This window comes from Aquarana catesbeiana, linkage group LG08, assembly GCF_042186555.1.
Source record: "Aquarana catesbeiana isolate 2022-GZ linkage group LG08, ASM4218655v1, whole genome shotgun sequence".
NCBI classification, from domain to species: Eukaryota; Metazoa; Chordata; class Amphibia; order Anura; family Ranidae; genus Aquarana; species Aquarana catesbeiana.
The window spans coordinates 203,471,240-203,495,372 of record NC_133331.1 but is presented as its reverse complement, the minus strand read 5'-3'; the positions used below and the strand labels follow the sequence as shown (position 1 = coordinate 203,495,372).

General features: G+C 44.6%; 1 pseudogene; it reads left to right on the top strand.

Annotated features, from left to right (window-relative positions):
- Positions 1–17,205: 17,205 nt before the first annotated feature.
- On the top strand, positions 17,206–17,807 carry LOC141105332 (large ribosomal subunit protein eL15-like; annotated as a pseudogene).
- Positions 17,808–24,133: the final 6,326 nt, after the last annotated feature.

The window sequence follows — 24,133 nt, the reverse complement described above, 5'->3', positions numbered from 1 at the left end:
AAGGTTATCATCTCAGACAGGGGTAGCCAGTTTGTGTCCAGGGTTTGGTGAGCCTTTTGTGCACAGTTGGGAATTCAGCTTTCCTTCTCCTCTGCATATCACTCGCAGTCCAATGGGGTTGCAGAATGAGCCAACCAGTCCTTGGAGCAGTTTTTACACAGTTTTTAAGCTGCTACATTTCTGACCACCATAACAACTGGTCAGACCTCTTACCTTGGGCAGCGTTTGCTAACAATAGTGGCAGCAATACCGCTTCCCGATTGTCTCCATTCATGGCGAATTATGGTTTCCATCCATGTTGCCTGACTCATTTGTTCCTCAGAGTATTCCTGCATTGGAGGAACATCTCCATGGTCTTTGTTCCAATTGGGTACAGGTCCAAGAGTCCTTGTGACGTGCCAATGATAGGTACAGACTCCATACTGACCGTGGACGCCTACCTTCACCTTCCCACCAAGTTGGGGACTGGGTCTTGTTGTCATCTCGCAACCTCCAACTCTGTGTTCCCTCACAGAAAGTGGCACCATGGTTTATTGGGCCTTTCCATATTCTCTGTAGGATTAATCCAGTGGCTTACGTTTTAGATCTTCTTTCTAATATGTGTATTTCATGTCTCCTTATTAAAACCTTTGGTATGCAACAGCTTCACCACCTCGGTACCAAGTCCTCACTCAGTTCAGGCTGAAAACCATGAGGAGTATGAAATACAATCTATCATTGATTCCCGTAGGTTCCGTGGGCGCATACAGTACCTGGTTCATTGGAAATGGTACGGTCCAGAGGAACGCTCTTAGGTCTTGGACATACATGCTACTGTCCTCCTTCGTGCTTTCCATAGATGTTTTCCCCTCAAACCTGGTGGTCCTCCGAGGGGGAGGGGTTGTTGAGGAGGGGGTACTTCTCAGAGCTCTGTGCTCAGTTGTCGGTTAATTGCCAGTACTCTTCATTCCACAGTGACTCACCTGGTCTTCATTTCCTGCTTGTCAGCTAGCCCTGCTGGCTATTTAAACTGCCTGGATCAGATCTCCAGTGCCTTCGCCTGGTCAACATATCCGTATAGTCTCTGCTGTGTTTTCCTGTTAAAGACTTTTGCCTGGCTGACTTCCCTTCTGGTTCCTGATCCTGTTTACTACCTCTACTATGCTGATCTCTGGATTCCTGTTTCACTGGCTTGTTCCGACTTCCCGCTCTGGTTAGCGAATGTTTTGACTATGTTTGCTCTGTTTGTACCATTTTATTAAAAAGTGTGATTTTCACTGCACTTCTGTCTCAGTCTGATTCATGGCTCCTGACAATCCATCAATACCACATTCTTTAGCAATTAGAGCTTTGCAATATCACTTTGAAAAATATAGTGAGTTTTGGTTGCTTAGTGTTGAATTTTTGGTTAGGCATAATTTTTTTCGGTTTGATGGCATGTATTATTTACAATAGTGTGGTGCATTGATAGGTGTCCGTTTTTCACCCTCTTTGGCTAAGCTTTATATGGGATGGTGGGAGGAGCCTTTTTGTCTTCTTCCTCACTCACCCATTTAAGAAGGGTATATGCTGGTTTGGGCACTATATCAATGATTTGCTTTTGCCTTGATACAGTTTGTGCATTACCGTAATGATTTAAATCTATAATTTTCCTATGAGCATAATGTTACAACTATCTGCAGCATATCTCTCCCTCTGTCTTATCTCACTAACTCTGCTGCTGTCTTTATTACCATTGATTTGTATGTGTTTGTTGTTCTCTTTTTTTTTTTTTTCTTCTTTAACATTCTGCTTAAAAATTTGTGAATCAGTACTGCTTGGACCTTGAAGAAGGGGACATACCCCGAAAGGTTGTCCTGAAAAATTGTATGTTAGTGCAAATAAAAAAAGTATCACGGACAGTACTCAGTTTTCTCTGCCACAATTGCACTAATACGGCTACAATCAAATCAAGTGGATATTATGCTAGAAGTGAATAGTATGAAACTCAGACTTAATCATACCAAATCCATTCCCATAGTGCAGTTCATCGGGGCCAGGAGAATCTGCTCTCTGGATGGAATATTTCATGTTGAATATGAAAACATTAAACAGAGGCTTTAAAGTTACCTAGATTGGTGTATATGAAGGGGAATTGATATTGCATCTAAAGGAAGGAGATGTGATCTATTAGGGAGGAACAGGTGGACTACATCTGGCCATAAAGCAGCAGGGAAGGGTTGGAGAGTTACCTTTGTTACAACTTTTTCTGTTGAATATAGAGAGATTGTCATCAATAGAAATCTTCCCATCCACTAGTCTGATAAACAGTTACATTCCATATTAATAAATGGATGATGCTTCTCTAGTCACAGGACCTCAGCATTGGGTTCCTTGCTTTTCCCCAGTTATTTTTCTACCAAGGAGGTCTGTAGGACCTGGCGTTCATATCCAGGCTCCTATCGCTGTGGCATTAATACAGGTATTGTGGAGCACATGTGACCACAAAACGCTTTACTTCTTATGTAACTGGTGAGCAGTTTTAAATGAAACATTATATCAACTGCAGTTCCTCATATGTGTTTTACTTGGTACAATGTATTAGGTCTCATGTACATTGTTGCTGCTAAAGAGACATTTAGGAGCAGTTGGGCATTTTCTTCAACTGCCCCTGAACTCTCCTCTGTTATCTTATCTGTCCATCTACACAGGGTTGTTTACAGTCGTTTCTAGGCAGTTGAGTTTAGAGGCATTTTTTGGAACGCAAAAAATGCATTCAGAAGCTGAGTTTACAGGCATTTCAAGCGCTAAACTGATAGTAACCGATGTTGAAAACATCCGTTTTGCCACGTTTACATGCCGCTTGTAAATGCAAAAACGCGGCATGTAAACATGGCAAAACGGACGTTTTAAACATCGGTTACTATCTGTCAAGTTAAATCATTCAGGAGAGGTTGTAAAACCGTCCCGTGTACATGAAGCCTAACATATTCTTTGCAATATGTGGGCTGCACTACACGCCCTTTGAGAACACATATAGGAGAACATTATCATGATGCCATAAATGTCAATACAAGGTACAGTGAGGGAAAAAAATATTTGATCCCCTGCTGATTTTGTTTGCCCACTGACAAAGAAATGATCAGTCTACAATTTAAATGGTAGCTTTATTTTAACAGTGAGAGACAGAATAACAACAAAAATATCCAGAAAAACGCATTTCAAAAAAGTTATAAATTGATTTGCATTTTAATGAGTGAAATAAGTATTTGATCCCCTATAAAGCAGCAAGATTTCTGGCTCCCAGGTGTCTTCTATACAGGTAACAAGCTGAGATTAGGAGCACTCTCTTAAAGGGAGTGCTCCTAATCTCAGCTTGTTACCTGTATAAAAGACTCCTGTCCACAGAAGCAATCAATCAATCAGACTCCAATCTTTCCATCATGGCCAAGACCAAAGAGCTGTCCAAGGATGTCAGGGACAAGATTGTAGACCTACACAAGCCTGGAATAGGCTACAAGACCATTGCCAAGCAGCTTGGTGAGAGGGTGACAACAGTTGGTGCGATTATTCGCAAATGGAAGAAACACAACATAACTGTCAATCTCCCTCTGTGTGGGGGTCCATGCAAGATGTCACCTCATGGAGTTTCAATGATCATAAGAACGGTGAGGAATCAGCCCAGAACTACACGGGAGAATCTTGCCAATGATCTCAATGCAGCTGGGAACATAGTCACCAAGAAAACAATTGGTAGCACATTACGCCATGAAGAACTAAAATCCTGCAGCGCCTGCAAGGTCCCCCTGCTCAAGAAAGCACATGTACAGGCCCGTCTGAAGTTTGCAAATGAACATCTGAATGATTTAGAGGAGAACTGGGTGAAAGTGTTGTGATCAGATGAGACTAAAAACAAGCTCTTTGGCATCAACTCAACTCGCCGTGTTTGGAGGAGAAAGAATGCTGCCTATGACCCCATGAAACACCATCCCACTACAAACAACCTGGTGGCTAACTACAAGAAACGTATAACCTCTGTGATTGCCAACAAGGGTTTTGCCACCAAGTACAAAGTCATGTTTTGCGAAGGGGTCAAATACTTATTTCACTCATTAAAATGCAAATCAATTTATAACTTTTTTGAAATGTGCTTTTCTGGATGTTTTTGTTGTAAATCTGTCTCTCACTGGTAAAATAAACCTACCAATAAAATTATAGACTGATCATTTCTTTGTCAGCGGGCAAGCGTACAAAATCAGCAGGGGATTAAATACTTTTTTCCCTGACTGTAACTGCCAATACAAGGTGAATCAATGTTTTTAATTGTTTGTATTTTGTATTGTTTTGTTTTAATTTTTAATGAGATCATTACTTGTTTCCTCCCCTTGTTTAGGGTGGGTATGGGTAGATTTACATCCCTGGTATCTATTAAAAATGAAAATTTTTGTGTTTAGAGTTCAGCTTTAAAGGTTGAAAAACAACCAACTTATAGTAAGTTGTGATATATAACATTTTTTTTTGGAGGGGGGGCGATGTAATACCGCTTTAAGCCCGTCTGCAAGTATTCTGACCAAAATGTCCATGTCCACATTTAAGAGGGATATAGGGCCTATAGTTTTGGTAATATCTTTTCGAACTTTAGGGATGAGGGTAATATGAGCCAATAAGACCTCTGGAGGCACCCTCCCACCCTGAGAGTTATTACAGTTAATGTAAGCGTACAATGGATCCAACAGTAAATGTGAGAATTTAGGGTAATTTGCCCTAGCAAGATCATCAGGACCTAGGCTTATGCCTGCTGGCATTGATCTCATCTCAGAGTCATGGATATCTCTTCCACGGTGATCTCCTGGTCCAGAGCCTGAGAGATTTCCTCTGTCAGTCTGGAGGACTCCATAATTTTTCATCTCCTCTTTCACTTTGGAAGGTTCTAATATTATATAAATCATGGTAGTGTAGCGCTACCCCCAAAGGAGTTGCTTGGTAATTTGAATTCTCTGTTCTGTGCCTCGATTACAAGAACAACCACAGCCCCTCTAGCACACCTAATTGGGTGAAAGTTACTGCATGCATTTATAGGAACACAAGTGTGGATACCTTTAGCTCAACTGTGAATTAGTATCAGGAAATAAACACAAGACCGTTTTGTGGTAAAATAACTAAATGCATTGGTATGGGTTAGAGGAAACAGTGCACATAGAGTAAAGATTCAGTCACAGACTGCTAAATAATGTGATCTCTAGGCCGAAGTGACTTAGGTTAGAGTTCTGTACTACTAGACTGGAATCAACTCATAAATAAGCAGAAATAAGCAATAAGCAGCGCATATAAACATTAACTGCAATGTGAATAAAAATACTATAACTAGTCTAAAGTGCACTCTAGGTGGATGGCTAGGATATGGTGCAATGTCCCTTGAGAGGTAACTCTTAGCATAGCCAATAGGTAAAGGTCTCTATGTAGCAGCTGTAAAGGATCGGTCTTTGGTCCTAACTCTTTTCAGCTACCGTTGGGGCCTGTTGGTGCATATGAAAATAGTCCCAGTCAAGCCTTCAGTCAGTAATAAGGCTACTAGATGGCTGCATGGTCAGTTCCTAAAGAGCTCGGTCTTTCTAGCGGCAGATAGTAAATCCCCACAGCAGAAGCTCAACATCTGGTCACACACAGCGATTAGTCTGCTCTGCACATAGGCGACTCTGGCTATCGGCACTCCCGAACTCCCAAACTCAGCATTCCAGATCCCACTGCCAACACAGCATATCACATCTCCTATCTGGGTATAGCAGTTGTGATTTGAGTTGGAAATGGCATTAGGTATGGATAGTTATGGTGTCTTCTTTTGATTTTCCTACAGGTGAGTTGCTTAAAAAAATTGATCAAATGTATGATAGGGTAAAGTAGTAAAAGCAGACAAGATTTTACCATGAAGTGGGCACATGCAGCATTATTATATGAGCCTTAAGACACTTGAGTTCAACCCATATTTGAACTCGGGGGGGGGGGGACCTAACCCATTGTTTACATTGTGCGCATTAACATATCAATTAGTCATCATTAAAATTAAGCTCAAACAGGAAGAAATATATTGTAGCCCAAGCTTAGAGTATCGCTGCATTGTTCTTTGTTCTATCCTCTCTCAAGGGTTAAATATACTCAATAATATTCACTTCTTCTGTTAAAATAACATCAACTGTATGAACCTGCCTGTCAAAGTAGGGCATACACCAGTATCAATATGACACAAGGATCTCGATGTGCTATTACAGTAACACAATGCGTGCAAAATCTCCTGCAGCCTTTTTCACCCGCAATAATGTATCCTCCTACATAAACTTTCAACTCAGCAAAACATCCACTCACAGTATAATACTATCACTTAGTTATATAGTTCCAGTCTCTCTCCACTATGAACCTATTTAAATCCATAAACAAACAATACCAGTTGCTTATAGCAGAGACAGTTTGTTCCAGCATCCTTCTGAATTAGTCTCTCCCCACTCAGATACACTACCACTTCTGTGTACCCAATCAATAAGGACACAACTATATTGCAGAAACCATTTCATCTCATTACAATCCTCTAACAGCAAAAAATCTGTAACAAAAATAAATGGTTACCAGGCATAAGATATGATGTGTACATAGTGTAGGTACATCAAGATGTGCCCTTTTGCACTACACAGTCACTGGCATCATACACTTGTAACAATGTCTCAGCTATCTTGTCAGAAAATGTTTAATATGATACAAGTTCATTTGAGTCCAGGGCATGTGTATTCCTGCTACTCTCACTGCTTCTGTCACCAGTTACAGCGTTGGTGGCTTCTAATTCTCCTTTCTGCTTCCTGGTACTGGGTGAGTGGATACCTCTTTTGGATCCCCAGGCACTCAGAGGATCCTGATCTCACAGACCATGTTTCCTCCTGCACTCCTCAAAATGTAACAATGGTCCCCATGCAGCCAGCAGCAATTTACTCAGTTGGATTAACAGCAGGCAGGTAAGCAACAGATCAAACAACACATTAGGTAACCAAATGACTAACCACTCCCATGTTGGATTTGTCATAAAACTCTTGGACCCTGGCCCACCACTTAGGCTGGTCTCCAAACAGGAGCAAGTTCATCCTACATTCTGGGGTGGTAGTAGTGAAAAGTAGATAATGAGTGGGGTGGCCAATCCTATCTTTGACCTGAGGCTTGACAATAATACAGTTTACAGAAATTTCTGAACCTCAGGTATGAGAAGTCACAGTCTCTCCTAGAGAGAGTGGCTGAGCTGAAGGGACAAGGCTGACCATATTACCAAGGATGGGACTCTCTCATGAGTGTTCTGTGCAATCATAACAATACAAAGCAGTCCAGGCACCTGTATCAAACAGATATGTCTTCAGAAAACCAGTATCCCTTGAGGGGTTCCAGACAAGTTTGATAAGGTTTGTACGGGATAGGTCAATTCCATATCCACAGTGTCTGACTAATTGTACATATAGCTGGTGAATGTCTACTTTATAATGCTCTTTGGACATTTTACTCAAATTTTTCTATGATTACAGTTGGTTTGTATTCTAGTTCACCTTTGTATTTACACTATTCATCAATTCTATGCTCCTTTAAGGTGCATATATGACTTTGACTTCTTAATGGCAAAGGTAACCCTTCATGACTATCTACTACTCACACCTGTATACAAAATGTGCGGAGCTGAAGAATAGTCAGGTCCAAGCCGGGGTCAATGCAGGCGGAATACTGGAGAAGTACTGGGCTCTGGCTTGCTGCGGAACAAAAATTTTGTTCTGATACCAAAGAAAACCTTCCTGGTTTCTTAAAGACAGTGCTTCTGGTTCAAAGCATTGGGAAGAAGCTTGTTTCAATGAGAAACTCAGGTCGGTTTGAATCATGAGAAAATTCTGTGGAGACAATATAGTGCTAGGAGTGATTTCTTCGGGAGTGTCAGGAAACATCCGGGACAAGGCATCGGCCTTCCCGTTCTTAGACCCCGGGCGGAAGGAGATATGAAAATTGAATCTGGCAAAAAACAAGGTCCATCGAGCTTGTCGGGGTCTCAAGCGTTTAGCAGTGCGAAGATACTCCAGGTTTCTGTGATCCGTGAATATCAGGATGGGATGCTGAGCACCTTAAAGGAGGTACCGCCATTCCTCCAGGGCAGTTTTAATAGCCAAGAGCTCTCGATCTCCCACATCATGATTCCTTTCAGACGGACTCATCTTCCGCGAGGAGAAGGCCACAGGATGGAGTAACGACTTAGGACCCTGACATTGGGATAAGACTGCCCCTGTGGCAACTTCAGAGGCATCAACCTCTAAGATGTAAGGGAGGACCGGATCAGGATGTTGCAGGATAGGTGCGGAGGTAAAGAGGGATTTGAGCTTATCAAAAGCTGATTGGGCTTCTGAAGACCACAGGAACCGAGTATGTAAACGGGTAACTTGGGTGATTGGTGAGATGATAGAGGAAAAGTTCTTTATAAACCTCCTATAAAAGTTTGCAAACCCCACAAATCTTTGTACTCCCTTTTTATCTGATGGAGTTGGCCAGTCCAAGATTGCCTGCACCTTCTGCGGGTCCATAGCAACACCACCAGTGAAGATAATTAGCCCCAGGAATTGTATTGACTCCTTTTCGAAATCACACTTCTCTGCTTTTAGATAGAGTTTGTGCTTACGTAGAGTGTGCAGAACTGTCCTTACATGTGTACGATGGAGCTCCAGGGTGGTTGAAAATATCAGGATATCATCCAGGTAGATGATGACGAAGTAATCCAGAAATTCTCGAAAGATATCGTTTACGAAATGTTGGAATGTGGCCGGGGGGTTGCACAATCCAAATGGCATCACTAAGTACTCGAAATGTCCAAAGCGAGTTCTAAATGCTGTCTTCCATTCGTCACCCTCTCGGATGCGAACGAGATTGTAGGCTCCTCGAAGGTCAAGCTTAGTAAATATTCGGGCAGTACGGAGTCTCTGGAAAAGTTCTGGAACTAGAGGAAGAGGGTAACGTTTTTTTATAGTGATTTTATTGAGCTCCCTGTAATCCACACATGGTCTTAGGGATTTGTCCCTAAGCTCCAGCAGGAGAAGAGGAGGAACGGATGAAGCCTTTCTCCAGGTTTTCATCAATGTATTGTCGCAATGTTCCTAGTTCCATCTCCGAGAGGGGGAATATGCGACCGAATGGGATTTCGGCTCCTGGGAGTAATTCAATTGGACAATCGTATGACTGGTGTGGTGGCAGGACATCAGCCTTTTTCTTGTCAAAGACGTCTGAAAACTCCTGGTAGGCCGGTGGAATACTCTGGTTGTTGACAGGTACAGGTTGAACTGACAGGCAACTGGCTACATTACTGGTTTCAGGGGCAAGACAGTGCTGTAGGCAATAAGGTGAAGTGAATGAAATTTCTTTCCTGATCCAGTTGATCTGGGGGTTGTGGGCTTGGAGCCATGGGGTACCCAAGATGACGGGGAACATAGGTGAGCTTAGAATGTCGAAACATATGAATTCCTGATGGCCATCAGGAGTAGTAACCAAAAGAGGAACAGTCTCTTGTGTCACAGGACCGGAACTAGGCAGGGTGCCATCAGGCAGGAGCACTTCCAATCTACGTTTCTTGGGAAGTAGGGCCAGACCGAGCTTTACTGCTAAGTCCAAGTCCAAGAAACAACTGCATGCCCCGGAGTCGACTATGGCCTGAAGCTGAACCCCCTTGTCGGCCAACTGTAGCATGAAAGGAAAGGATAAGGTGAGAAGTGGAAGTTCCAGACATCTGGAAGTACACTGGAGAGTTCTTGGGTACCTTGCTGGGCCTTATGGGGCAGTTGCTCAGGAAATGTCCCTTTCAGCCACAATAGAGACAGAGATTGGCTTGACGCTGACGCTGTTTTTCCTCAGGAGACAGTGCGGATCGCACCAAACCAACGGGCATAGTGCCGATCTCTGGTACCAGCACTTTGGGAGTCTTAGAACGTTCAGCCTGGTGCTCCCGAAAGCGTCTATCCAACTGGATGGATAGTTAAATGAGCCCCTCGAGGGTAGCAGGGATGCCGACCCTGGCCAACTCATCCTTAATGGATTCAGAAAGCCCCAGGCAAAACTGGTATTTCAACGCAGCCTCATTCCAGTCTGTATCGGCAGACCACCGGCAGAAGTCCACAGTATAGTCTTCCACCGGGCGCCATTTCTGTTGAAGAGAATGCAGAGCGGCCTCAGCGGTGGCTGTACGCTGGGGGTCTTCATACAATTGCGACAAGGCCGTAAAGAACGTTTCCACTGAACTAGTAGCTGGGTCCTTCCGTTCCCATAACCTGTGGGCCCATGCCTGGGGTCCATTGGTCAGCAGGGAGATAAGAAAGCCAACTTTGACAGTCTCAGTGGAAAAGGTATGGGGTTGCAGAGCCAGATATAACAGGCAGGCATTCTTGAAGGATCTGAATTTCTGCCGGTCTCCAGAGAAACGTTCAGGGGTAGGTACCCGCGGCTCTGGGGGCAAAGTCAGTACTGAAGAGGCCGTAGCAGGGAGATTGGTGGAGGAAGAACCAGGATCCAAAAAGGCAGATGGTAGCATAAAATGTTGGAGTTTTCCTTCTAATTGAAGGTATCCTTCCTGAAGAACTTGGACCACTCGTGTAAGGGTAGCGGCCTGTTGGCATAAAGTCTCTATTGGGGATGCACCTCCGCCGGCCTCAGTCATGGCTGGATTATACTGTCAGAGTCCTGGATGTGAGGCCGGATTGCAGAGGGGGCGCCCCTTGCAGCTAAGTGCAGGGTAACCCTGTAAGTGAGACAGAGAGTACGGTGCCCAAAGGTGCACGGGTTGCCAGAGAGCTGTTGCTGAGCAGCAGATAGCAGGGAGCTGCTGGGGTGCGCTGGTAAGGTTGAAGGGCAACCGTGCAAAGAGGGATTCCAGGTATGGAGCCGTGGAGCAACCAGGAGCAGAGTCAGAGCCAGGCCAATGGTCATTCAGCACAGGAATCAGTCCAAGGTGAGGTACAGCAGGATAATCAGGAACAGAGAGGGTAGCCGAGCCAGGGGTCAAACACAGGAGGACGATCAAGGTACAGATGCGGAGCTGAAGAATAGTCAGGTCCAAGCCGGGGTCAATGCAGGCGGAATACTGGAGCAGTCAGGCAAGCCGAGTAGTAACATGAAGCAGGTATCACAACAGGAACAAAAAACACAGGAAGCTGATGATAATCCAGCAACCAGCATGCACCAGCAGCAGGCTTAAATAGGCAGAAGGGCGCCACCATGAGGAATACTGGCAGAATTACCCATCCTACGGTTATCACCCTGACAATACCATTTCCTCTTCAAGCAAGGACCAACCAGACAACACTCGTACACCAAATAGTGTGGGTTGAAATAATCCAATCTACGGAGTGGTCACTGAGAACTGTAGGGAGTTTTCATTATGCTGGAAACAGCAGTCTGTGATATTGTCCAATGGACATGAACTTCCCTGCAGCTGAAGTAAGCAGTTACATTTTTTTCACACCAAGCATACTCACTGGAAAAATCTCACTGAACCCTACCAAATTCCTGTAGGTAGATGGATTCCTTCAAGCTGATGACTGTGTTTGCTGGATGGGCCTGCACTCATCACAATCTTGATATCCTGCTCCCCTGGTTTCTCACCACCTCCCATTCCTTCTTCGGCTGTGGTTTTAGCATTATGTCTATTTACCTTCAATCTGGAATATTAATCTCGGGCAAGTCCACAGCCTTCAGAAACTTGACAAGATCTCATTTTTCCCACATGGTTGGTGATAATTTAAACAGATAGTTCCATCAATGGGTACAGCTTCCTGTTTTGGGACCTCCAGCAGGTTTACCTCATCATATGCATATGGTGGAATACAGTATATCTGGAAAGAAATATAACCAAGATCCATCAAAATGAAAGAGGGGTTTATTTTTCTTGACTTTCATGATAGCTTCCTTATCAATAAGCAAGTGTAGCTTACAGATGACATCACATGGCTTGTCAATATAATTTTCAACCCTATGAACTCTATCTATTTCAGTGGTATGTGCTGTAGCATTGCCCAGGGTTTGTTTAAAGAGTTCAGTGAGCATGGCATGCAAATCTCTCATTTCAGTGGCCTCAGGGAGTTTTCTAGTTCTTGTGTTTGAGCGGCAACCCCTAATTTTATAATCATCGAACTGCATAAGAAGTTCCTCAATTCTATGATCCTGTCTTTTTATTTTTAATCCCGAAGGACCTGCAGGGAATGAACAGTGTTACATAGTTAGTCTGGTTGAAAAAAGACACAAGTTCATCTAGTTTAACCAATATTGTCATATTTAGTCTCAAAGGTGGTAAGTAACTTTGTTACCAATCTCCTTGGTTTTTATCTTCTTTTACTGAAATTGATTGCAATGTTTCAATAAAACAAGAGAAGTAAAAGCAGTACATAAACAAAGTGGAAACATAAAGCATCAATATGACTTGTACAAATATTGCTCCCTAAATGCAAAGTAAGAGCGGCAATAACCTTATAGACTAATATGATGTAGATAAAGCAAGACTTACAAAATATCTATTTCTAGAAGCAAGTTGAGCATCTGTAACATAAAGGTAATTTGTTCAAGAGAATTGGCAAAAAGACAACATCCAGGAAATCAAATCAATATCATGCAGTCCAAACCACTGGTATCCTAACAATTCTGTGACCCAAATAAAGGATATGAGCAAAAGGCCTGGCACAAAAAAGAAAAAAAGGAGGGCAGGGGTTCGAGGAATAGGAGTAATATTCGAGGAATAATCGGCCGTGGCCTACGCTGTTCATCCAGAGCCTACAGGAGCTCAACAAAGAGGGGAGGAAGCAAGTAAAGACAAGCAGCAAGAGGATAAAAGAAGGAGAAAGAGAGGGAGAGAAGGAAGAGGAAGGGAAATGGAGAAGGGAGGAAATCGAGCACCCCAGGGGTTTTAGGCTGTACCACATGGAACTTTCACAGTTCTAGGAATCGGGAGTTCATTTGAGAGGGAAGTGGTCTATCCAGGGTTGCCAAGTCTGTTAAAATTTATATGTGTAAGTATCACTGTGAACCTGTTTTTTAACCTCTTCAAAGCTGAGAAGTTGAGTTTTCCATGATTGCGCTATAGTTTGCTTTGTTGCCATAAAAATCTGAGTAATTAGGGTATGTTCCTGATGGGTAACAGCTGTGATAGGTTTATGTAAAAGTGCTTCCAATGGGTCTTTCTGTAAATTTACATGAAGAACCGTATTGACCACAGCGTATACCCTAATCCATAACCTCTGGATCTTGGGACAGGTCCACCATATGTTTTTCATATCACCCAAATCTAGGCAATCTTGAAAGCAGTTGGATGGGTATGATGGTAGACATTTTGCAATCCTAGCTGGGGTAAAATACCAATGGGACATAACTTTGAAATAATTATTAAGAGCCAGGATATTGCGAGAAGTTTTAAACAGGGCCTCCAATATTTTACACCAGTCTCCTGGCTGTGGAGCAGAACCAAGGTTTTTTGCCCATTTGTCACAGTACAGGGGAGTTTGCAATCCAGTATTTTTCAATATAGAGGAATATAACAAAGAGATCAGACCCTGGTTGGTAGGGTTGATTCAAAATCTGGTCTCGAAGGTGGTGGACAATAATGGGTGTTCATGATGTTTGGTTAGAGACTCCAAAAAGTGACAAATTTGTATATATTGAAAACGTTCTGATTCAGGGATCTCCCAAGGTTCCTGTAAGGATTGGTATGAACAGATTCCTCTTGCCGTAAGCAGTGAACGATCCATGGTGAGACCCTTGTGCTTCCACCACTGAAAACTTTGAGGGTTCTCCAAGGCAGGTGGAAACAAAGGACAGTTGAGCAGTGGTAAAAGTGGGAGGTGGGGGATATCAGACATGCAGAGTATTTAATAGAATCCCAGACCAAGATGGGCCAAAATCGGGTTGGGAGATTTAGGGAGGTGCACGGTAGGAACCTACAGTACCTGACCGTGAAATTGTGTTTTCAGCGCGATCCCATCATGCTGGTTCTCAGCGACAGGGTACTGTGCATGTCGCGCTGGCTCGCTCATCGGGAAAGGAAAACTTTTTTCCTTTCGCGATGAGCAACGGGCAGTGCTGACAGCTGTCTGGTATGAATCATGAGGGGGAGCGCCGCGCCAAATTTTAAATAATAAACTGGCATGGGTTCCCCCCCATGGGCATACCAGGCCCCTAGGTTCAGTATGGATTTTAAGGGGAACCCCCTACGCCAAAAAAACGGCGTTGGGGTCCCCCCAAAATCCATACCAGACCCTTATCCGAGCACGCAGCCCAGCCGGTCAGGAAAGGGGGTGGGGATGAGCGAGCGCCCCCCCTCCTGAACCGTACCAGGCCGCATGCCCTCAACATGGGGGGTGGGCGCTTTGTCCCCAATACACCTTGTCCCCATGTTGATGAGGACAAGGGCCTCTTCCCGACAATCCTGGCTGTTGGTTGTTGTTGTCTGAGGGTGGAGGGCTTATCTGAATCCGGGAGCCCCCTTTAATAAGGGGGGCCCCAGATCCCAGGCCCCCCACCCTATGTGAATGAGTATGGGGTACATCGTACCCCTACCCATTCACCTATGAAAAAAGTGTCAATAAAAGAACACACTACACAGTTTTTTAAAGTAATTTATTAGTCAGCTCCGGTGGTCTTCTTCCAACTTCGGGGGTCTTCTTCTGACTTCTCCGCTCTCTCTGGCCTCCTCTCCTGGTGTCCGGCCTCTTCTCCCGGTGTCCGGTTCTTCTCCCGCTCTCTGGATCTTCTTCTGGGCTCCTCCGCTATCTTCTGCTCTTTTGCTGGCTCTTTTGCTAGCAGTGGCCCGGTCTTCTTCGCTGTCTTGTTCCTTCTTCTCTTATTCCGATGTTGACACGACGCTCTCTCCCACTGAAATGCTGTGTGAGCAGTGCGCGATGACTTATATAGGCATGGGGCGTGACCCCGCCCCCTTATGACATCACAGTCCCGGGGCATGATGGGACTGTGACATCATAAGGGACGGGGTCACCCGGTGACCACACCCCATGCTTATATAAGTCATTGCGCACCGCTCACACAGCATTACAGCAGGAGAGAGCGCTGTGTCAACATCATAAGAAAGTGCCCACCCCCCCATTTTGAGGGCATGCGGCCTGGTACGGTTCGGGGGGGCGCTCGCTCGTCCCCACCCCCTTTCCTGACTGGCCAGGCTGCGTGCTCGGATAAGGGTCTGGTATGGATTTTGGGGGGACTCCACGCCGTTTTTTCGGCATAGGGTGTTCCCCTTTAAATCCATACCGGACCTAAGGGCCTGGTATGCCCCTGGGGGGGAACCCATGCCGATTTTTTATTTAAAATTTGGCGCGGCGTTCCCCCTCATGATTCATACCAGACAGCTGTCAGCACTGACCGTCACTCATTGCAAAAGGAAAAAAACTGTTTTCCTTTCCCGATTAGTGAGCCAGCTCGGCGCTGGCTCCCGCGACAGGGCTCGTAGGTGTCAAATCTCGCCCATAACAGCAGCGAGATTGACACAATATTGCGGTCACCTACTGTATGGTATGGAAGAAAGCGGAATTGGGTTGGTATCCTAGACATCTATAAGGGTCCATGGGAATCCAAATTACCAATGTGTAGTTGGACAATGGGAGAAATCTGGGCTGCTTTGTAATAATGGGCAATATTGGGAACTCCCAATCCTTCCCTAATTTTCAGAGTGTACAGAAGGGATATATTAAGCTGCTGTTTGGTTCTATCCTAGATAAACTTCAATATACGACGTTGCAAGATGCGGAGGACATGGGGGGGAACAGGGATAAGAAGAACCCTAAATGGGTATAGTATCTTGGGAAGGAGGGACATTTTGATGGTGTGGATAGGACCCATCCATGAGATTTGGGGAATATCCCAAGTGTCTAGCAGGCATTTCAGAGAAGATATAAGAGAGGGATACTTAGCGGCGTATAGAGAGTGAAAAGAAGAGGTAAGATGAACACCTAAGTATGGTAGCAAAAATGTTCACTGGAATAGAAATTGCACTCGCAAAGATTCATAGAGGGAATCAGGTAAAGAAACATTTAAGGCCTGTGATTTTGATAGATTGATATGAAGACCCGATATGGTCGCAAAGTTGCCCATGAGAGAGAGAAGGTTTGGTAAGGTGGTGTGCAGAGAGGAGGCGTATATAAGCATATCATCCTTAAACATTGCCAACTTGTGGATTACACCCGGCAGCTCCACACCCTGTATGTTCGGATTAGCACATATCTTGGTCTTTATCTTAATCTTGGTTATGTTTTGTTGGTAAATTGTTTATAATTTTTTAATAAACACTTTCAGATCTTTAAGGATTTGCTTAATATCCCATCTTGGGGCAGCTAGTTGATGCCCATCTATAGTGCCTGTTGATTTTGGGGTGTCACCAAGGGAGTGGGCAGGCGATTTTAGGTATAAGCATGATGGCGAGGGAGAACAAAATTCACTGTACTCAGACAGTGAAGGAGCTCCAGCCCCATGAGATTTGCTGGAACCTTCTCCACCTCGGTCATGTGATTTTTCCGCCACAATCTTGGGTTCTCCATTATGCCTCAGGGTGCCCAGGTCTGTAAGGAAGGCCACTATATACCCCTTCTTGGGTTTAGGAAGTCCCTGGGTTGCAGAGAGGTTCTGTGGTGTTGATGGCACGAGTGGAAACCACTACACCTTCTTATGGCCAGACCATGTCTCTCCTAACAAAACACATTCAATGGTATATTTAGGAGGCTGAAAGGGAGCAAAAAAGAGAGGTTAATTTTTAGGTTTTACACACACTTTAAAATTATTTTAGTTGCTCAAAAGCAAAGTCCATTTAAAGCTAAACTACAGTCAGATAAAAAAACTGTTTAATCCTGTGAAATATTTATATAAACTAAACATATATTTTTAAAATACAACAAATAAAAGTACCCAAATTTGTCTTTATAGTAATTTTTGCCTACACAGTCTATTCATCAATTACAATGAAACAATCTATACAGCAAAGCCTTTCTAAAAACATTTAATTCTGAAACAAATCTAAAACGTAAGCTGTTTATTTATTTTTTAAGCCTTTGGCTAGAGTCATGCAAATCACTTCTTTAGGTCAAAGTGGCCAACTGTCCCAAAATACCAGTTTATAGCTAGCATACAGCCAAAAATTGAGCTATTGACTCAGATTCCTCAGGATATAAAGAAACTTGCTTTCCGGCTGCTGAGCCATCAGCGTAAGTCAGCATGGGCGCCTACAAGTACATGCAAGAGCTATGGAGGAAGTTATGCAATTTCTCCTGCGTGTCCCCTGCTGATAGTATCGCCAACTTTTTTCTCTCCATCACCCAACATGTCCCAATCACCCAGACAAAGCTCATAGGCTAGACCACAAGGCCAAGCAAGGGTATTTCATCTGATGTGTCAGAGTTCACTGTGGTGGATCCAAGCTCCCAGTGCCTAAGGGTGTGACCTATGGCAAACCAGTGCACCATGGTGTTACCAAGATCAAGTTCTTCTCAAAGCCTGCAGTCTTTTGGTGAGGAGCGTGCTGGCTGTCACTGTGGAGGACTGAGAGTTCTTAACTCCTACTGGGTGGGTGAAGGCTCCACCTATAAGTTCTTTGAGATCATCCTCATTGACTCTTTCCACGAGGCCAGCAGACACAATCCAGACACCTAATGGAAACAAAAGCTGTGCACAAAAACAGGGAGAGGCATGGGCTGACATCTGCTGACAGAAAGAGTCGTTGTCTTGGCAAAGGCCGCACGTTCCATCTTACCATTGGTAGCTCTCGTAGTGCTGCCTGGAGAAGATGTAACACTCTTCAGCTCCACTGTTACCGCTAACTGGGATTGTACTTGTAAATTTGACATTATAATAAAGTTGTTTTCGGACAAAAGAAAAAGATACAAAGAAACTGTACTAAATAGTACTTTTACTGACCCTGTACGCACACTATAATTTGTATGTAAAACATACTTGCAAAAAGAAAACTGCATATATTTACATTTCAAGCTGTCTGTTTCTTGAAAACATTTGCTGATTTACTGTTCACGGTCCTCTGCAGATTGATTGCTCCATTATCAGTACTATAAAAAGTGGCAGTAGGGATGCCCAAAACACTTTATTTGAAAAGCAGATTGCTGACTAAAAAGAGACACCAAGAGGCTTGGTTTAACCACTTGAAGCAGTATATAAGCAGCCTTATGGACATCAGGTGGTTAAATGTACGTGGAAGCATTTTCTTCAAATGATCATCTGGAATCTCTTCAGCTAGTGAATGGACAAGTAATGCTTTTCTAGTTGTAATATGGGTACTCGAGATCACCAACGATCTGCTTGTAAAAGTGACAGTCTTTATTGAGCTTGTTCAACAGCCAAGCAAGAATAAAGAAACAGTTCATACTCCTGGTATAAAAAAGTACTACCCCCATAGAGGACACTGGTTAGAATGGGTCCTCTGTTCCATGCCTCGACCTCCTGAAGAACTTCAGCTCCTTTGATGCACTAGGTTGAGCATACAATATCACAGAAAATGACAGAAGGCAATACCCGATCCGCAGTTGTGGTACTATATCAAGAAACAGGCACTAAACAAATCAGTAAAGGCAAGTCTTAATGTATTCTCACCAGGGGTGTATCATGAAATGAGTGGACCCGTGTGCAAGATAAAAAGTGGGCCCTAGGCATTGATAAAAGAAATGTGGTGCATTGCTTAAATTGCGCTAAATATTGGGCATGGCTTAAAGGGGGTGTGGTTTAATAGAGTCTGAGATGACTTACATGGTGCAGAATGCAGTAATGTTAAATGGGTAGTATGTGCAGAAGAGGAGTATGGAGTGTATAGTGGTGGGTATTACGTGCAGGAGAGGAGTGCTGACTGTATGGAGGTGGGTAGTATGTGCAGGAGAGGAGTGCTGAGTGTATGGAGGTAGGTAGTATGTGCAGGAGAGCAGTGTGGAGTGTATGGAGGTGGGTAGTATGTACAGGAGAGGAGTGAGGAGTGTATGTAGGTGGGTATAATGTGCAGGTGAGGAGTGTACAGTGGTGGGTAGTATGTGCAGGATGGTGTCAGTAGGGCAGTGGATGGTGTCAGTATTTATTTATATTATTATTTTTTTTTTACTATTTAGTTTTTTATTTTTATTTTTTCAAAATGCTTTTAGGGGGCCATTGGATGGTGCCAGTAGGGCGGTGGAAGGTGTCAGTAGAGCAATAGACAGTGTCAGAATTTTTAAATTTTTATAGCTTTTTACAATTTTTGTATTATTTTTTTCACAATGGTTGGACAGTGTCAGTAGTGCAGTGGACATTGTCAGTAGTGTTTTGTTTTTATTGTTTTATCTATTATTTTTTACAATTTTGTTGTTCATTATTTTTTTTTAAATATTTAATTTTTTTTTTCACAGTGCTTCTGGGGAAGAGGGTTGGGGGGGGTGTATGGGGCAGTGGATGGTGTCAGTAGGGCAGTGGACAGTGTCAGTAGTTTTTTATGTATTTATTTTTGTACAATTTAATTTGTTTAAAAAAAAAAAAAAAAATCACAATGCTTTTTGGGGGAGGGTGTTGCGGCAGTGGACAGTGTCGGTAGGGCGCGCGGGGGGGGGTAGTAATGTCAGTAGTTTTATATTTTATAATTTTTTTTCAATTTTATTTTGTATAATTTTGTTTTACAAATGTATTTTTTTATATTTATTGCAATTTTTTTAATCAGCCCTGTTGGTGAGTTTGGTGAGAAAAACAGACCCCCGACATCTCCCCTTTGAGACAGAGAAAATTACTGAGGACAGAGATTCCCCAGTCCCTTTCTCAGCAGCCTCAGCATTGCAAATGAATGAACAGGAGAAAGAGGCTCCTGTCCATTCATAAACTGAAGCAGAGTAAACACAGGCTACTCTGCTCAGTTATCACGGGACACAGGAGTGATCACTAGGGATCGCTCACTGTGTCCAATTCAGAAAAGGAAGGGGCCAGTAAATTACATATTTACCGACTCCTTCCTGCAGTCTCCATCCTGACATTCCCCCAGCAGCTAGCGGGAGAGGAGGGGCAGTGGCTGCGGGGGATGAGGGGGGTGGAGGAGGAGCACACAGGGGGCCGGAGGAGGAGGACAGGGGGCCGGAGAAGGACATGAGGTCCAGAGGAGTGGCCAAAGGAGCATACATGGGCAGACGAGGAGGAGAACACCATGGAGGGCCAGAGGAGAAGAACATAGGGAACAGCTGGGAATGATCGGTGCGGCACTAGGGACAGCTGTGAGCACCGATTTCCCTGTATGGCTCTGGACACAAACACCTGCTCATACTGTGTCCCAGCTGTCCTCCCTAGCTCTAGCCATCTTGTGTTCTCCCATTGGGCCCAGTGGGAGGAGTAATTCCCACCAGCCAATCACAGTCTTCCTCTATATCTGGTGGGTGGGGCAAATGTACAGCCAGCCAATCATGTTCCAGACTCCTTTAGATAGTTAAAGTGATTTTAAAACTTTAAATGTTTTTGTATTAAAATAACCAACATGCCATACTTACCTGCTCTGTGCAATGGTTTTGCACAGAGCAGACCCGATCCTAGACTTCTGGGGTCCCTCCGCCGGGCTCTCTCCCCCACCCACTGTGCCTATAGGTAGCCCCTTCTCATGGGGGAACTCGTGTGTGCTCGAGCCTGAGCTGGGCTGTTTGTGTTTATTCAGACACACAGCCTGGCTCAGCCCCACCCCTAAACTCACAGGTTTTGACTGACAGCAGCGGGAGCCAATGGCTTCCGCTGCTGTCAGCCAAGACTGTGAGATATGGGAGAGGGGAGAAGAGCTGCTGCAGACATGCTCAGTGCTGGATTGAGATTGGGTTCAGGTGAGTATTTAGGGGCAAAACAAAACCAAAGAAATTCCAAGCTCAACTTACCTACCAGTAGGGATGAGCCGAACACCCCCCTGTTCGGTTCGCACCAGAACATGCGAACAGGAAAAAAGTTCGTTCGAACATGCGAACACCGTTAAAGTCTATGGGACACGAACATGAATAATCAAAAGTGCTAATTTTCAAGGCTTATATGCAAGTTATTGTCATAAAAAGTGTTTGGGGACCTGGGTCCTGCTCCAGGGGACATGGATCAATGCAAAAAAAAGTTTTAAAAACGGCCGTTTTTTCAGGAGCAGTGATTTTAATAATGCTTAAAGTCAAACAATAAAAGTGTAATATCCCTTTAAATTTCGTACCTGGGGGGTGTCTATAGTGTGCCTGTAAAGGGGCGCATGTTTCCTGTGTTTAGAACAATCTGACAGCAAAATGACATTTTGAAGGAAAAAACTCATTTAAAACTACCCGCGGCTATTGCATTGCCGACAATACACATAGAAGTTCATTGATAAAAACGGCATGGGAATTCCCCAAAGGGGAACCCCGAACCAAAATTAAAAAAAAAAAATGACGTGGGGGTCCCCCTAAATTCCATACCAGGCCCTTCAGGTCTGGTATGGATATTAAGGGGAACCCCGGCCAAAATTTAAAAAAAAAATGACGTGGGGTTCCCCCTAAATTCCATACCAGACCCTTCAGGTCTGGTATGGATTTTAAGGGGAACCCCGCGCCAAAAAAAAAAAAAAAAAACGGCGTGGGGTCCCCCCAAAAATCCATACCAGACCCTTATCCGAGCACGCAACCTGGCAGGCCGCAGGAAAAGAGGGGGGGACGAGAGTGCGGCCCCCCCTCCCTCCTGAACCGTACCAGGCCACATGCCCTCAACATTGGGAGGGTGCTTTGGGGTAGCCCCCCAAAACACCTTGTCCCCATGTTGATGAGGACAAGGGCCTCATCCCCACAACCCTGGCCGGTGGTTGTGGGGGTCTGCGGGCGGGGGGCTTATCGGAATCTGGAAGCCCCCTTTAACAAGGTGACCCCCAGATCCCGGCCCCCCCCCTGTGTGAAATGGTAAGAAAAGAAGAAAAGAAGAAAAGAAGAAGAGAAGAAGAGAAGAGCGGGAGCCTCCCCCCCATGCCATGGGTGCGGAGCGGCCCGAGGAGAAGAAGACAGAAGACGCCGCGGAGGAGATGCTGGACGAGAACGCCGGAGGAAGAACCAGAAGAACCAGAAGAGCCAGAAGAACCAGAAGATGAAGCAAGATAGAAGAAAGAAGAAGCATTTAAATAAAGGAATTGTCAAAAACTGTCTCTTGTCATTTTTAACATTTTTGACACTTTTTTCGTGAAATGGTAGGGGTACTTATGTACCCCCTTACCATTTCACACAGGGGGGGGGGCCGGGATCTGGGGGTCACCTTGTTAAAGGGGGCTTCCAGATTCCGATAAGCCCCCCGCCCGCAGACCCCCACAACCACCGGCCAGGGTTGTGGGGATGAGGCCCTTGTCCTCATCAACATGGGGACAAGGTGTTTTGGGGGGCTACCCCAAAGCACCCTCCCAATGTTGAGGGCATGTGGCCTGGTACGGTTCAGGAGGGAGGGGGGGCCGCACTCTTGTCCCCCCCTCTTTTCCTGCGGCCTGCCAGGTTGCGTGCTCGGATAAGGGTCTGGTATGGATTTTTGGGGGGACCCCACGCCGTTTTTTTTTTTTTTTTTTGGCGCGGGGTTCCCCTTAAAATCCATACCAGACCTGAAGGGTCTGGTATGGAATTTAGGGGGAACCCCACGTCATTTTTTTTTTTAAATTTTGGCCGGGGTTCCCCTTAATATCCATACCAGACCTGAAGGGCCTGGTATGGAATTTAGGGGGACCCCCACGTCATTTTTTTTTTTTAATTTTGGTTCGGGGTTCCCCTTTGGGGAATTCCCATGCCGTTTTTATCAATGAACTTCTATGTGTATTGTCGGCAATGCAATAGCCGCGGGTAGTTTTAAATGAGTTTTTTCCTTCAAAATGTCATTTTGCTGTCAGACTGTTCTAAACACAGGAAACATGCGCCCCTTTACAGGCACACTATAGACACCCCCCAGGTACGAAATTTAAAGGGATATTACACTTTTATTGATTGACTTTAAGTATTATTAAAATCACTGCTCCTGAAAAAACGGCCGTTTTTAAAACTTTTTTTTGCATTGATCCATGTCCCCTGGGGCAGGACCCAGGTCCCCAAACACTTTTTATGACAATAACTTGCATATTAGCCTTTAAAATTAGCACTTTTGATTTCTCCCATAGACTTTTAAAGGGTGTTCCGCGGCATTCGAATTTGCCGCGAACACCCCAAATTGTTCGCTGTTCGGTGAACTTGCGAACAGCCAATGTTCGAGTCGAACATGAGTTCGACTCGAACTCGAAGCTCATCCCTACCTACCAGTCTATAACCAACCAAGTTATCCTGTCTAACAGTATGCGTTAAAAACACTTAGAGCCGGTTCACACTGAGGCAGCACGACTTGCAGCGCGACTGCCTCAAGCGACCTGCACACAACAGCAGCGGAGACTTGCAAAACGGCTTCTATATAGAAGTCAATGCAAGTCGCCTCAAGTCGCAACCAAAGTAGTACAGGAACCTTTTTCTAAGTCGGAGCGACTTGAGTCGCTCCTATTAGAACGGTTCCATTGTACAGAACGGAATGCAACTTGTCAGGCGGCTAAGTCGCCTGACAAGCCGTCCCAGTGTGAACCCGCTCTTAGAGATAGGTCTACAGAAAATACTGAGGTGCCTTAATGGGGCTTCATAGCTTACGCATGTATTTGCAAATGTGTGCAAACTAAATCCCTGTTTTTAACGCATACTGTTAGACAGGATAATTTGGTTGGTTGCAGGCTGGTTGGTAAGTTGAGCTTGGAATTTTTTTCAGGAATATTTAGGGGGGACAGGGGGGAGCTACTATTAAAAGGTTTTATACTGTGAAGCGTTTGTTAACCCCAAAAAAAAAATCCTGTTCCTCTAAAGCATTTTATACAGCACAGTGCTTGTGCTGTGTCATTTGCCCCCCTGTAACACCTGTAATACCTGGCTGATCCTGCCTGGCTATACCTTCCCCTTTACGCTGACTCTGATATATCAGGGCTGCTGAGTCCTGACACATCCGTACGTGTCTCCGTCATCTGCAGCCTGCTATCTGTCTCCTCTGTGCTCTCCCCCTCCCCTCTCTGCCTGTCAGCTTGTGACAGTGCCTGCCCCCCCCCCCCCCCAGCTCCTGCTGCTCAGATAACTTTCACATCTTCATACCATCCACTTTGTGTTCTAATCCT